This window comes from Dromaius novaehollandiae, chromosome 1 (genome assembly GCF_036370855.1).
Source record: "Dromaius novaehollandiae isolate bDroNov1 chromosome 1, bDroNov1.hap1, whole genome shotgun sequence".
Taxonomy (NCBI): Eukaryota; Metazoa; Chordata; class Aves; order Casuariiformes; family Dromaiidae; genus Dromaius; species Dromaius novaehollandiae.
In genome coordinates this window covers 107,132,145-107,145,881 of record NC_088098.1, presented here as the reverse complement: position 1 = coordinate 107,145,881, position 13,737 = coordinate 107,132,145, and the positions used below count along the sequence as shown (strand labels likewise).

General features: G+C 40.2%; 1 protein-coding gene and 1 long non-coding RNA gene across 4 annotated transcripts in view; one reads left to right on the top strand and one right to left on the bottom strand.

Annotated features, from left to right (window-relative positions):
* Nucleotides 1–2,068, bottom strand: part of ROBO1 (roundabout guidance receptor 1) — a 739,670-nt gene extending 737,602 nt beyond the window's left edge. For 2 of the 3 annotated variants that reach the window (XM_026107996.2, XM_064523237.1), the window contains exon 1: nucleotides 1,752–2,067. The gene's annotated coding sequence lies outside the window, so the exon portion shown is untranslated. Of the gene's footprint in view, nucleotides 1–1,751 lie in introns of all 3 variants that reach the window. The other variant, XM_064523274.1, reaches the window with a different exon arrangement.
* LOC135330320 (uncharacterized) lies at nucleotides 656–13,470 on the top strand. The gene is made up of 3 exons (XR_010392275.1): nucleotides 656–719; nucleotides 9,412–9,479; nucleotides 10,727–13,470. It is a non-coding gene; the product is annotated as an uncharacterized LOC135330320 (long non-coding RNA).
* Nucleotides 13,471–13,737: the final 267 nt, after the last annotated feature.

Here is a 13,737-nt window from a genome sequence, read left to right as displayed (position 1 = left end):
CTGTTTTGTCTACAGACCAAGTCCAACAAGGGCTTCTTTTTCCATAGGAACTTCAGTTTAGTGAGAAACCTTCTCAAATGCCACATCTTGCCTATCGGCTAAGCCTAAACAAATCTATGACATGATGGTCAAGAACTAGAGAAATGCCCCTTCTATCTACTAGTCTGAGAAACACAGGTCTTCTTTCCTCAGAGAAGCTCCCCCAAACACAGGCAGAGTTCTTCAGTGTATTCACAATAATCAGCAACTTTAAAGTTTTCCGTTTTGTAATTAAAAAGTGAAGAATCAGAAAAATAATGATGAAAGTCAGCTTAAATCCATTTTCTAGTCATAAACCATTAATAAACCTTAACAGATCCCAGTGAACAGCAAGAAAAAAATAACATACAGTAAAGAAAATTGTAGCTAATTATGTTAAAATTGAACTTAATCTATATCCTAATTCTAGCATATATTCACGTTTCGCATTTCTTTATCCAGCATTTTGTTCCTTAATAGTTTGCACACTCTGGTGTCATAACACTGTTACCGACACCGCACAGGATGAGCCATTTGTTAGTAACCCTTCCACGTGTATAAAGATACGCAAAAATTAGTAAAGCGCTTTCAAGCAATCTCGTGCTCGCACCGCTGGGTGACACTGGGCTCAGCACTGAGCCCGGCAGGATGACTGCTATGCTTTGGACTTCCTCAGGAGGCTCCGGCCTAGGTGCACACAGGTGACCGCGACCACTTTTGCTGCGGGTGGATACAGCTGTCGAGGGCGGCGGGGCGCTGAGGCCAGCCGCTGCTTCGGGGCTACAGGGGGGCGAGCGCTTGCGGCTCTTCACCCTTGGGCCAAGACGCAGCGCCCAGCCCGGGGGCCGCTGGTTTCCAGCCCCCGGTAGCCACTGCCGGGGGGGTCTCCCGGGACCAGAGAGCGGGGCCAGCGAGGGCAGGAGCTCCCGCGCCCCAGCCACCCCGCGGCGCGCAGCCGCCGCCTGCGCAGCGCCGAGCACTGGCGCCGAGCGCCCCGAGGACGCTGCCCCGCAGGGCGGTAGTGCTGAGGGCTTGCGGCACTGCAGCGCTGCAGCAGCGAGGCCGGCGGCTGGCCGGCCTGCCTCCCTCCTCCTCCTCCTCCTTCTACCGCCCCGGGGGGGCCTCCATTGTGTGGGGAGGCGGCCGCGCACCCCCGGGCTGCGCGACCCGCTGCGCGCCCCACCGCGCGCCGCCAAGCGGGTTATCACAGCCGCCCTCCCTCGCTACCACTTTCCGTTTGTCTTATATATATGTATGTATGTATACATATATATATATATATTTCTTTTTTTCCTCTCCACATTGATTTTTCCGTCTCCGCCCGCTGGCTAAGCGGGGGATTGGGCGCAGGGAGCGCAGCGGGCGCGCTCCCCGCAGCGGGGCCGCCTCCGGAGCCGGCGTCCCGCGGGGGAGCAGGCAGAGCGCACAAAGCGCGCTTTCCTCGTCGCGGCCCCACGCAAACCCCGCGGCGGGCGGTGCGCGGGCGCGCAGCTCAGCCGCGCTCCCTCCGCGGCGCGCAGCCGGGGCAGGCGGGCTGCGCCGCTGCTCGACTTCCTTGCGAGTATCAAGCGGACCCCGCGGAAACCCCGCAACTTCACCAGCAGCACCGCGCCCCGCGCAGAAACTCGCGGGAGCGCGGGTCCCGTCGCCGTCCCCCCGCGGCCCCGGCCACGCGGCGCGCTCCTGGGCCGGACCCCCGGGCCGGGCGCTGCTGCGGCACTTGGGGGACTTACCGAAGGCGGGAGGGCGCTCAGAAAACTGGCACTTCCATGAGGCAGGCAGCCCCCTGCAACTTTCTTTGTATAGAGAGAGAGCGTGGAGATATATATGCCTTTATATATATATATATATATAAATAGCTATAGGTGGAGAGCGAGCTTAAAAAGACAAGCTCTTCAGGAGACTTTTAAACACGAGGGGGGGTGAACCCGGCTGTCTTCGCCAGCTTAGGACCCTGGCAACCCAAATCCTTCTTCGGAGGCGAATCCCCCCAGCCCCGTTATCTGTATCACTATTAGCGCGGCGCGCAGGAGGCTCCGCGTGCAAATAGCGGCGAGTGAGAGCGGCTATTGGCGGCTGCCGGGGGCCCCCGGGTCCTAACTGCTCCGGCGCCGGGGAACTACAAAGCCGCGAGAAGCGGGCGGCTGCGGAGAGGGGCTGGTTTGGGGCGGCGGGGGAGCGAGGGAGGAGGGCTGAATCCTGTTTAATTGATTCGTTACCTCTGGTACTGTAATACACGTTGCAATGTTTAACCGAGGGAAAGCCGCATTATAAACGGATGTCATGCAATCTCCCCTTACATAGCTGCTCTTTCAGTGCCATTGTGCAGTCTGCTGTGAGAAATGGGTCTGATTTTTTAAAACGGGTTTTGTCTACCGCTTTTTCCTTCGCTGTCGAAACTATCCATCATGTTCCCTAATAATTATGTATTTACTTCAGTAATCAATTATTCATCGAGTTTTCACTTACCTATGCCTTTCCAAGTCATACCTGTTTCCCTGTGCAAAAAGGAAATATAAGCATATTCTTAATAATTAAACAAATTATTCCTAGTTAAGAGAGTAAAAAGAACTGTCAGGATGTGTTTTCTCCAATATAAAACAAAAACTGCCAATTTGTAAAATTTATAATCACGGTCCTTATTAGATATAAGAGATCAATAGACTGAAAGAAAACATCCCATTTGAAAATTAAGGCAGTATAAAGAGAACAAAAACCCAAACAGACACAGTGTTTGTGTATTGACTGGTAAATGGCAGAGGGTAAGTATTGAGACAATAATGCTATAGGTCAACATAATTAAAACTGACAACAATGTACATGTAATATATGCCATGTTGTCACACCAAGTTAATTTTCTAGTACTATCTTGTAGATAATAAACATTATATATGTAATATACATCTAGATAATGTGCATTGGTAGGCTTTAAAATTTGCATATTTAATACAGTCTTTTTAATAATGTATGAAGATTATCTAGAAATAAATGCTGCAATATATTGCAATATATGACACAGTTAAAGATCTAAATGTGCCCATTTGCCCTACAGAGAAGAATGGAAATCAGTGAAAAGAGGACACTGCCCACAAGGTCTAGTGTAAGGTGTTGACAATAAGGTGAGGCTCTCTAGTTATGAGCTACCCACATACCCCAATACAGATAGTATTACAAATATATTTTTATAAGCATTGATGTAAGGTCACATGCAGCACAAGGCTACTTGCCACTGGCCTATGACTTCACTAGGTTTATAGACAGAAAAAGATGAACAAAATGAATTTAAAATAAAATGTGGAGGGAAGTATAGTGTTTATGCAACTCTTGGACTCTGAGGATCAACAGTAGTAGTTGAAACATCCTTTGAACAAACTACACACTACACTTCGGAAGAGAGTGGCAGAGAGGGAAGAAGAGATTCAGCATTTTTGTTCATCAGCAGCTCCTAACTTCAGAAGTACTACAGTATTACTTCAGAGTCAGGTCTCTAGTGTTGCATTTCAGACCTACATTACAACTTGTATCTTTAAGATCTTGCTGGAAGAAGAGTTTAATTCTTTGTTCTTTGAAGTCTGTTATTGCTTTGATTTGGATGTTTTTTCGCCTTAGATGCCAAGTGTATCCCAATATGATAGCATTACTATTATCAGAACAGATAAACCACTAAACTTCTACAACTATTCAGTTTTCACTGTAGTTGCACATAAAACAGTAAAAAATAACTTTCAGCTATGTTATCCTGAAAACAGCTGCATATTGCAATAGTAAATACAAACTGTAAAAGGAGAGAGATTGTATTTGCTTGTAGTTTTGTTTTGTTGTTTTTTTCTTAAAAACTCTACTTATGCCTAATTCTGCCTATAGTTATTCGTGCAGAAACAGAACATCAGAGTTACCCAAGAGTTCAGGATATACCTCTGTTCCCCTCTTACTTCCACTACCCTTAGACCTGCCATGATATCCTTGAAGAGATGCCCGATTAATATTAATTAAAGAGACAACAAGCTCAGGCCTACTGTATTTAAGACAATAATGTAAAATCATTGGCAATTTCTATCATCTGTGAATTTAACAAAAATAGCAGATTAGTATAAGTACAAATTAAGTAGGCATTAACTAACATCATCGCAGTTAAGAAATTACTGGGAAATTACTGAGAAATTTCCATGCCATGTAGAGCCTACAGAGATTAATGAAACATAGCTGTGAAAGTGTTTTAATAGATAAATTGGGTGGGTGGTTAAACATCTGAGCTAAGATGATTACTTTGTAGTGAAACAAAACAAAGAGGAATAAATCACAAGCTGCTCTATTACCACAATTAAAATGCAATTGCTTGATCAGTTATCACTCTGTAGCTAATAGCTTGATGGAGGACAAGCGAATAAATAAAACATTACACTACACAAAGTTCTTGAAGTATAATAATATCTGCATACACATACATTTCTTATTTACATATATTTATGCCTAATACATATATAATGTATTGCATAACATAAGTGAGGCTGTATATGATGTGTTTAGACATTTGTAATATACAAGAAAAAATGTAGATGATACATAATCGCAGTAATGCACACAGTGGTATAAATAAATAACATGTTTAGAGTACTGATATAATAGCTGTATGTTTTCTAGATGTCTAAGAATCTCCTTGTTTTACACATTTACAGACAGAATGCGTTTTGGCATAGTTTCCTCTCGGAATAGTTTCCAAGGTCAGTCTGTGTGATGACATGTCTGCTTCCAAGTTGCCCTTGGAAAATGATGACCACTTACGGTAGTTCATGTGGACGTGAAACATTCTAGGGAAGTAGTAAAGCAAAGGGTGACTGTCATATATCAGCATTATATTTTTATGTTTCTAGTAATCAGCAAAGCGTGCATTCCTATGTAGGAAGGCAAGCATTACATATATAGTTGTATGAAATAATATTCAGCTTATAAAGACAAATACCTTGCTTCTCTATAGTATGAGCACCCTGTGATAACCTGATCTATAGTTAGTGGCAGTCAGCAGACTTGTCCCCTTGATCCAAAGTCCCGGTCAAGCATAACATTTATTTCATCTATGGAATTACTCAAACAGTATAGTTTTGTGTAAGCACCAAATACCAATAACTTGGTTGTGATTATTCAGTATGAGAAAATTATATGAATTTATGTTACTTTATATGACGTGAAAGCAGCACAGATCCTGTAAAAAGTTACATAAAATTTGAGAAGAAACAAAGGCTTGCAGTGAGCTTTAGTGAGCTTCCCAGGTATCAAAATAGACATAAAAGACAAGTGGTGAATACATCCAATTGCAGAGAGGTCTGTTTAGGATTTCTTTTTAATATTTTAATGCTTTGTCTGCTGCAAAAAGATTACATGTGTTTGACAAAACTGTTTTGCCTTTTCCTAGATGAACTATTCAGAAAATGTATGAGTATGTACAAATTTAAAGTGAGCAATTTATATGTTGCAAATATGTATGTATTGCTGAAGCATACTAATAAAACTTAGCTTTCCCACTCTGCTGTGGAGGAAGCAGAGTTTGGGCTCTTGCAAAAGTAGTATGGAGTCTAGTCAGCTACTACGCTGTGATTCCCAGAGGTGCAAGTAGCCTAACCCTAACCCTTCACTTTCATACTTGGAATGAGTATTTTATCTATGCTTGGTAGTCTATTTGAAGAATTATCTAACAGACTACTGCCATTTCATCACTTCTGGATCAGAATGGATTTTAAAAATGTGGATTCCTTCCTTTCCACCCTTCCCATCTATAAAAGCAGAAGATGCCTTCTGAATATCAGAAAAAACATACTGATGAAGAGAGAAATGGAGTGTAGAGAAATTCTGCAAGGAAAACTGTAGGAGAATGATCTCTGAAGAAAAACATCACAGTGTGAAATTGGATTTTAAAGCTCTGCTAGAATATTGTTTGGGGTTTCTTCTGAAGTACCCTGTATTACCCAACCACCAGTATATCTAGTACTGAGTAGTCAGAAAATGTGGGAAGGAAAGAAAGGGAATGGAGAAAGGAAAAGTAAGAAAGACTAAAATGAAGATTGAGAAAGGACCTGAAGAGAGACAGCACAGAAGTATGTATATACAAAATTTACACTATATTGAACAGAAATACTGCTCTATAACTAAAAGTGGAAAATAATTAAGAATAATAAGCTTTCTTACAATAGAGATATAAGACAAAGGTAGAATTAAATAATGATTTCATGCAGCTCCTAAACTGGCAGCTATCTTTTTTGCAGTACATGAAGGGCTACCGTTAAAGAGTAATCATTCTGCACGCCAGTTCCTTGTGCAATCATGTGCTTAGCCCTCTGTGCAATCATTTTATTCCAAAGCATAAAACGCTTCCAGTCTGATTGACAGCTATTGCCAACAGATAGGAAGAGCTGCAGGTCACAACACCGTTGGCTCTCAGCTGGTATCAGGCTTGTTAGTTAAGGGCTAAGAGGTGGGGTACTATGAGTATGTTGGTAACATTGCTTTATCCATCCATCCATTCAGTACAGTCAAATTCACGTCCAAGAAGTTCTGGGGCAAAACTGAGGGAGAGAAAGTGTTTTGGCTGAAACTCAATTGTGAGGAGCCTGAGGAAATGGTGTTAACTGGAGGGAAACATCTTTTGTAACCAAAGCAGTGGCATCTGAAAGGAATTTGAACCCCTGGGTGATGTAGATAGCTGGCCTCACTGCAGAGGTAATACAGAGTCACTTGGTATGCACACACAAGTCTGACTCCTCAAACCTGCTGTGCACACAGACACGCATGGCAGGTCCTGTGTATCTGCCTGTGGGGCCTGTGAGCTTATGCTCTAAGATGGCCCTCGGCCAAAGCCCACAGCTTCAAAATTGGTACTCTTCTTGCCTCTGGATTAACAAATTGCAGCAATCTCCTTTCTACTTACGCAGGAGGGTGCTGATATTCCCTGCAGATGTAGCACTTGTCAGTGTAATTCATGCCTTTACCACCTCTTTGCTGGGCCACGTCACCACACTCTGCACTTTACATCCATTTGAAATCTGGTGCTGGAGCAGGCTGCAGCAGCAGTGCCTGATATGCAGATTTCCTGCTGTGAGTGCGTTAGAAATGTGCACAGGGACCAGCGCTGAATCTGTCAATGCCTATTGGCTACCTATGGGAGATGAATACATTGATTTTGAGAGAAAAGGGAAAAGAAAAGGGAAAAGAGAGGCGAAGTGAGGCAGCCTTGAGACCTTCTAAACACAGGCTGTCCCTCCTTGTTACAACACTGGTTGAGGTCAGCGAGGGATCCCAATCTGGAAAAGGCTTCATAACTGAGAAAGGCTGAATGTTCTTTAGACTAAGGAGATTTTATTTGAAATGTTCAGTCCTGGTTTAAGATCTTGCAAAACCTTTTTTCTTATGTGAAGACATGCAGAGATGAAGCACTGGAAAATGGAATTTCTTTATCTTGGGAGGGTATGGGTCTTCAGGGGGTGGGGGCTATCTGTTCTTGCTTTTTGAATGCAAGAGAGAAATATCACTATTGTAATATTTTCTAATATAAATCTCTAAGATTATATTTTAAAATGTATTGTGGAATTGGAGATTCAGCACTGGATGATCATGTATATAGTGGCACTTGGGTTTTTTTCAGACCTTAATCATAAATAAATATATAAACAAGGACTAACCAATGTGCTGTAGTAGCACATGTCCAAAGATGGAAGGTTAAAATGAGTTTGAACAAAGTGCGAAAAATAGGAAAGCATCATATATCCACTTAGTGAAGGCTGCAGGGAAAAGATAATGTCAGAAAAAAGCCAAATGAATTAATGCACAGGAGTATAGGAGAGAATAAGAACTTTAAAAATATTTATCAGAGGCCAGTGCAGTTCCAGAGAGAAACTTCTTAGGAAATGAAGAGGAAAATGAAGACTGACGAATTGAAGCTACTAAACTCTTTAATTTTCTGTTTTCCTTTTCCTTTTGTTGTTAAAGAAAACTAGAGGGTCCTTGTGAAAAAAAATGAATCTATAAAAGGTATCAGTTCCAGATTATATAACACTTTGTTTTAAGTGAGGCAAAGTAGGAAGATACAATATTTTTAACGAGACCCACTGATACAGCTGGGGAGAGAAAATCCATGGCTGTTGGCTGTACAAGCAGTTTGTGTCACTTACATCCTTAAACCATAATAGCTACAGCAACATGACAACTGGCATTTTAGTTTGAAACATAAGCTTGGAAAGGTGCCTCTTGGGTCATCAAGTTGAGCCTCCAATATTAGAGGACACCCTGAGAGTTGTTCTCCAATTTAAAACACACTAAGGCAGGTTGAAATCTGAAACCAGAACTGTGAAATTCTTTCTTATGATGTATAGATAACTCTGCTTTTAATATAAACTGGAGCAAGAGAACAGAAAACATATACAATATTCACGACAATAATACAGGGCTTCAGGTGTCATATACAATATTCACAACAATAATACAGGGCTTCAGATGTGTGCCAGGATTTGAATGGTGGCAGACTTCTGCAGCTCAGGATTTGGTTCCCGAGGATGGGGAGTGTGAATGCAGCCTGGTGCAGAGCGGCTGCCAGCTCCCGTGTGGGAGCGTGCAAGGCTGCTGCTGCAGTGTTCCCGCAGGCTTGAGGCAACCTGAACTGACAGCAAGCAGGCTGTGTTGTTTGCATTTGTATACCCTATTCATCGATGATTTGCAATGGACAACTCATCTCAGCCGCACTTGCTCGTATTATTTGAATGGCTTCTAAGTGCATATGGCAGAGGAGTTTTTTGTGAGGAACTCAGTACAATACTTCAAAAACTTGCGGAAGTGACTATTGTGTAGCTTTACTAGGGGGCTGTAATACAAAGTAATTATTTTGGCTAGTTTACTGCTGCATATAAAACAAGGTCCTATTTTGTTTGGTTTCTTTGTTGTTCAGAAGGAGAAAAAAAGCAATAAGTTTTTCATTAAAGCTATAATAAATTTAGAAGTCAATCCTGTCCTCCATCAGTGTATATATTCAACTGTATGTCAACAGTGTTTTGTTAAGGCAAAATTTTGGGGGAGGAATCGGGTATTTAACTAAAAAAACAGCACCTTTTAGAGCAAAATTCTAGCTTCCCATTGAACAGATGAACTCTAGAAAAGCAAAATATTTTAACTGAAGACTTAAATTCAGAAACCCTAGCTTTGTATCTCACTAGTACAGCTGCAATACATCTGCTTCATGCCTCCATTTTGGTCTTGCCTTCCCAGCTGTGCTTCATTATAGCTTGTATATTTCTTACATACTGAAAACATTTTTGCGAAGAGAAAGTAATTTTTGTTTCATTTCAGGGTCTGTATGCATCAGTGGGGAGAAGTTCGTTTTAAAGACCTAAATACTCCCTTATGCTTTAACAGGTAGGAGGAAATTGTCATAGGCAATAGAAGCATGGAATGGAGATTGGTTGATGGCAGTGAGCTTTAAGGTGCAGTATATCTTTCTTTCAAAACTTGGGATTGTTTTTTAGTTGTACCATGTGATGATGTACAGGAAAAATGAAGCTAGGGCTGAAACAAAGCAGAGAATGTGCCTTTCCTTAACTGAACTCCTGAGATGACTGATTGCAAGGAAATGCTGATTAAGTCACCACAAACCTGTGCAGGTGTTTCCTTTTTGTTTGTGAAGCCCTGAGTGAGATTCAGGGGAGGGTAAAGGTATGAGGGATGTGCTGAAGACCTGGAGAGGCTTGTGAAAAAGCATTGTAGCTGAGCATACATGCAGGTGAATATCTGGATGAGTTAGGCTATTTACTGTTTTCTTTCTTTACTATTATTCTGCTACAATAAAGCTTGCTGAATCCAAAATTTTGAGGTGCAAGTCTTTTGCCATTTTGCACAGGAAGGGAAAAACTTATTTTGATTAGAAGGCTAAGCTCATTTAACTAAGCTAGTTTGATTTGGTTTGTATTAAAAGACTGAGGTATTTCTGAGGAGTGTAAGCCCTGTGTAAACAGTGCTAAGCAAAGATGTAAACAGGAAACAAAAAGGACAAGGAATATAATCATAGTCCACTTAAACTTCTTTAAAAAATTACGTGTTAAGAGGATGAAAATGAGCAGTGGACTATCAGGAAGAACTTTCCAGCAACCATGTTTATTAGGTGATGGAACAGGTAGTAAAAGGAACTGCAACAGATTGGTTTGAAGTATTTGTGACTATTCAGCAAAAGTCACTTAGCAAATATTTCATAAACTGAAATCCTAAAATGGGTTAATTTTATCATTTAGACAAAGGATGTTAATAAAGATTAAGGGAAGAATAAATAGTATTTGCTGAAACCTAGATCTAACCAGTCCTTCAAAAAAAAAAAAAAAAAAAAAAAAAAAGCTAATAGATTAATTCTTCATGTCAATGAGCATCTCATCATCCACATTCTTGGGATGAGGTGGTTCAGATAGAGGTACTATAAGAACTTTGTTTATTGGACAGCCAAGAAGCGGCATAGGTCTGGTCAGTGTGCATTCTTCCCCTTCGGTGGCGTTCAGAGAAGGCCTTCCCCTACAGCTAAAGGCAAAGGCTGGTCCTGCGGATCAGCAGACCAAATTTTGTTGTTACTAGAAGATCTTTTTTTTCCCCATGTAATTCTTAAAATAGTTTATTATTAGTAATTATTTCTTAGAGCTTAAACTTTCAGATAAGTGAGCATAACTCTTCTGTCTGTTTCATTACACAGGACTGCATCAATCTCTATTGACTTCTGGAGAGACGTACTGAAATTAAGGAGACTTGGCTTTCATTTTAGCTGGCAGCACTTTTGGCTCTATATTCAGCTGTTTGAGGTTTTAATTTGACTTCTATGTTTTTATATCCATCTACCTATATGTATTTAAATTTGACTTTTTTTGTGAAGAAAATGTTGGAAGGGACCTTTAATTTTTGTAGTGTTTTCTGAATTTTTCACACCTGGTTTGTAAACAAAAAGAAAAGAAAGAGACAGAAAAAGTAGAAAGAGAAGGGAGAAAACAGCATGGTTTTTAATCTGTTTTGAGCACATGTTAACTTAGAGAATTATTTTGAAGCATTTGAAACAATGAACTGTTTTTACCTGATCAAGCCTTTATATTTGTAACTTAAAAAACAGTCTAAGAGACAAATAGCAGAAAGCTCAGATGTTCTCCACAGATATGAAACAAATGAATCCCTCTTCACAGAGTACCAACAACCACTGCTGGGAATGTACTCTTTAACACCGGTCTTAAAACAAACTCTTTCAAAACCTCCTCTACCTCTGAAGAGCCTTGAAGTCAATGTTTTCTAGAATGCATTAAATCCACTCTACAGTCAATTGATGAGGAAACTCGAGAGTCAAGAACCCCCCCAACTTTACTTTTAAAGGAGTTGTGAGGTGGAATTCTGATGATGACGACCTGAAGTGCTGTGCTGGGGAAAAAAAACAAAAACAAAAAAACAAACAAAAAAAACCTCTCAAAATATCTCGCTGAAAAGCCTTTAAAGCAAATTGTCATTGTTAGGACACCAGCCAGACCATTCCTAAACCATAACCTTAAATGTTTTCCCCAAAACAACAAAGCACTGAAATACATTTTTCTTTTCTTCTTTTCTTTTCCGCTGCACAGCACTACAATACATTTACTGCGGTTACAAAGTCTTCCAGGAAGTATCACACACTCACACAATGTTTCTTCAAAGCTCAGCTTTATATTTTGTTTTCTGCGTTAGCCAAACAATTCTAAAATCTCATCTGGCAGGAGAGCTCCGTATTAGAGGATTCTCAAGAATATAAATTGTTTCAGTTAAGGTTAGTAGACCTGAAATCAGTAGACGGTCTGTATATCTATTTCAGCTGATCTCATTAGGAGATTATGAAGTTATGCTCTGCTTTCCACATCTGTTTCCCTCCTCTTTTGATACTGGTAATTTCAATGTGAATGAATATTTGAACAAGTGCTTTCTTCATGAGTGCAGCTGAAGTATTAATATTATTACTGGATATTGAGTTGGATACATTGGATAATAATTAATACATTTGGAAAACCAATCCAGGCTTCATTTGGACTACATAGAAAAGTACCTATATACCTGTATTATTGTTGTTGACTGTGTTCCCAAAGGAATCTCCACTTTTAGGAAGAAGTCTAAGAGTAGAAGAAAGAAGTTTTTCTTGTGTGTCATTTTCTAAAACGTTTTTGGTATGCCTTTTGGGACGCATAGCAAAAGACACTTATTTCTGCCTCAGAATAAGTAGGAAAAAAAACAAGTTTATACATATGAGTATTATTTAAGAGTATTTAAAAAAAAAAATCTATCCTGGTAAATATTTGCAAGATGAAATCTAAAGAGTGTTCTGTGTCACACAGAGAAAGTATGGATGATAGAAACCAAAGGGAGGACTGAAATGTTTAATTTGCATTTCATGTTTTTTCATATTTCTGCTATAACGAAAGTGCTCTTTGCATGGAGAAAACCATGCAACTGTAAGCATGCCTGGGCCAGCCAGCTATGTCCAAGCAGTATAGTTAGTTGTAAATAATCAGAGGCAATGACATGCAGACTTATGGCATGAACAGGCTGAGGAATAGTTCTGAAAAGACTGTTTAAGATGCATTTTTGGAACTGGAAGACTTGTGCATGTACTCTTGATAAAGAATGAGCTCTTGACAAAGTTGCCATCATTAACCAGAGCAAACAGTCGAGCAAGAATATCACAGTAGTGGCTAGTGAAGCAGGGAGGACTAAGAAAATGGGAACTAGCATGGAGTAACATGAGAGCTCATTCAATGCACTCCCAGTAGGTCATTAACAGCTTGGGTAAGGCTGAAGTCAACAAGATAGGTGAATTTCTTTTATCACAAAATCTGAGGAAAGTGTTCGTGTAGGAGGAGGGGAGCAGCCTGCTGCCTTTTCTCCTTTTCTCATTTCTTAATGATACAACTGGTCTTTACAATAGTTAGAGCTGCCATTTGGAAAAAAAATGTTTAATTGTTCTACATTACTGTTTATCCTGCTATCCTGTTTATCCTATTGCTGTTTTCTTTTCTTCCTCCAACCAAATACTTCTTGGTAAGGCTTCTGATTTTCAGCGATGTGGGGAATATTAACTTAATCAGTCCAGAAGGTTTAGTTTAATTTGATCAGCTTTTTAAAATTTGAAGCTTTTGCTACCAATCAATGTTTGGTAAGAGGAGTCTGAGTGTTTTTGCTAATTCTTTTTTTTTTTTTTCTTTCCTTTTTTGAGGATGGGCAGAGTATGAATAACAAGCCTCTTTTTATTAGCAATATAAATTATATAATTGGACACTAGTCATTCATTTTGACATCTTTTCTTCCTTCATCTCATGGTAGATTCTAGAAAATAAGTATTATCATTTTCTACTTTGTATTCCATTTTGCTTGGTTTGATCTTGACTTTTTTTTTTCTATTCCCACTAGAAATAAAGATAAATAGCATGAAGAAGAGATATGATCGAATTGGAATCAGTGATTATTTTTCTCTTGCTATTCATGTGTCTTCTATTCTTTTGGAAATTTAAAAACAGTCACCTAGTGTAGTAAGGAGATTCAAAGGCCAAGGGGCAGATTGCCTAAAAGGCTGCAGTAAAAACTGTATAAGCTAAGCTTGTGTGAAACTAAGAACCAGGCAGGCTTCATACTTGCAAAAGTATCTTCTATTCTCCGCTTCTATAAAGTGCATATGCCCCATGCAGAACTGCCTTTCAGTAGTAA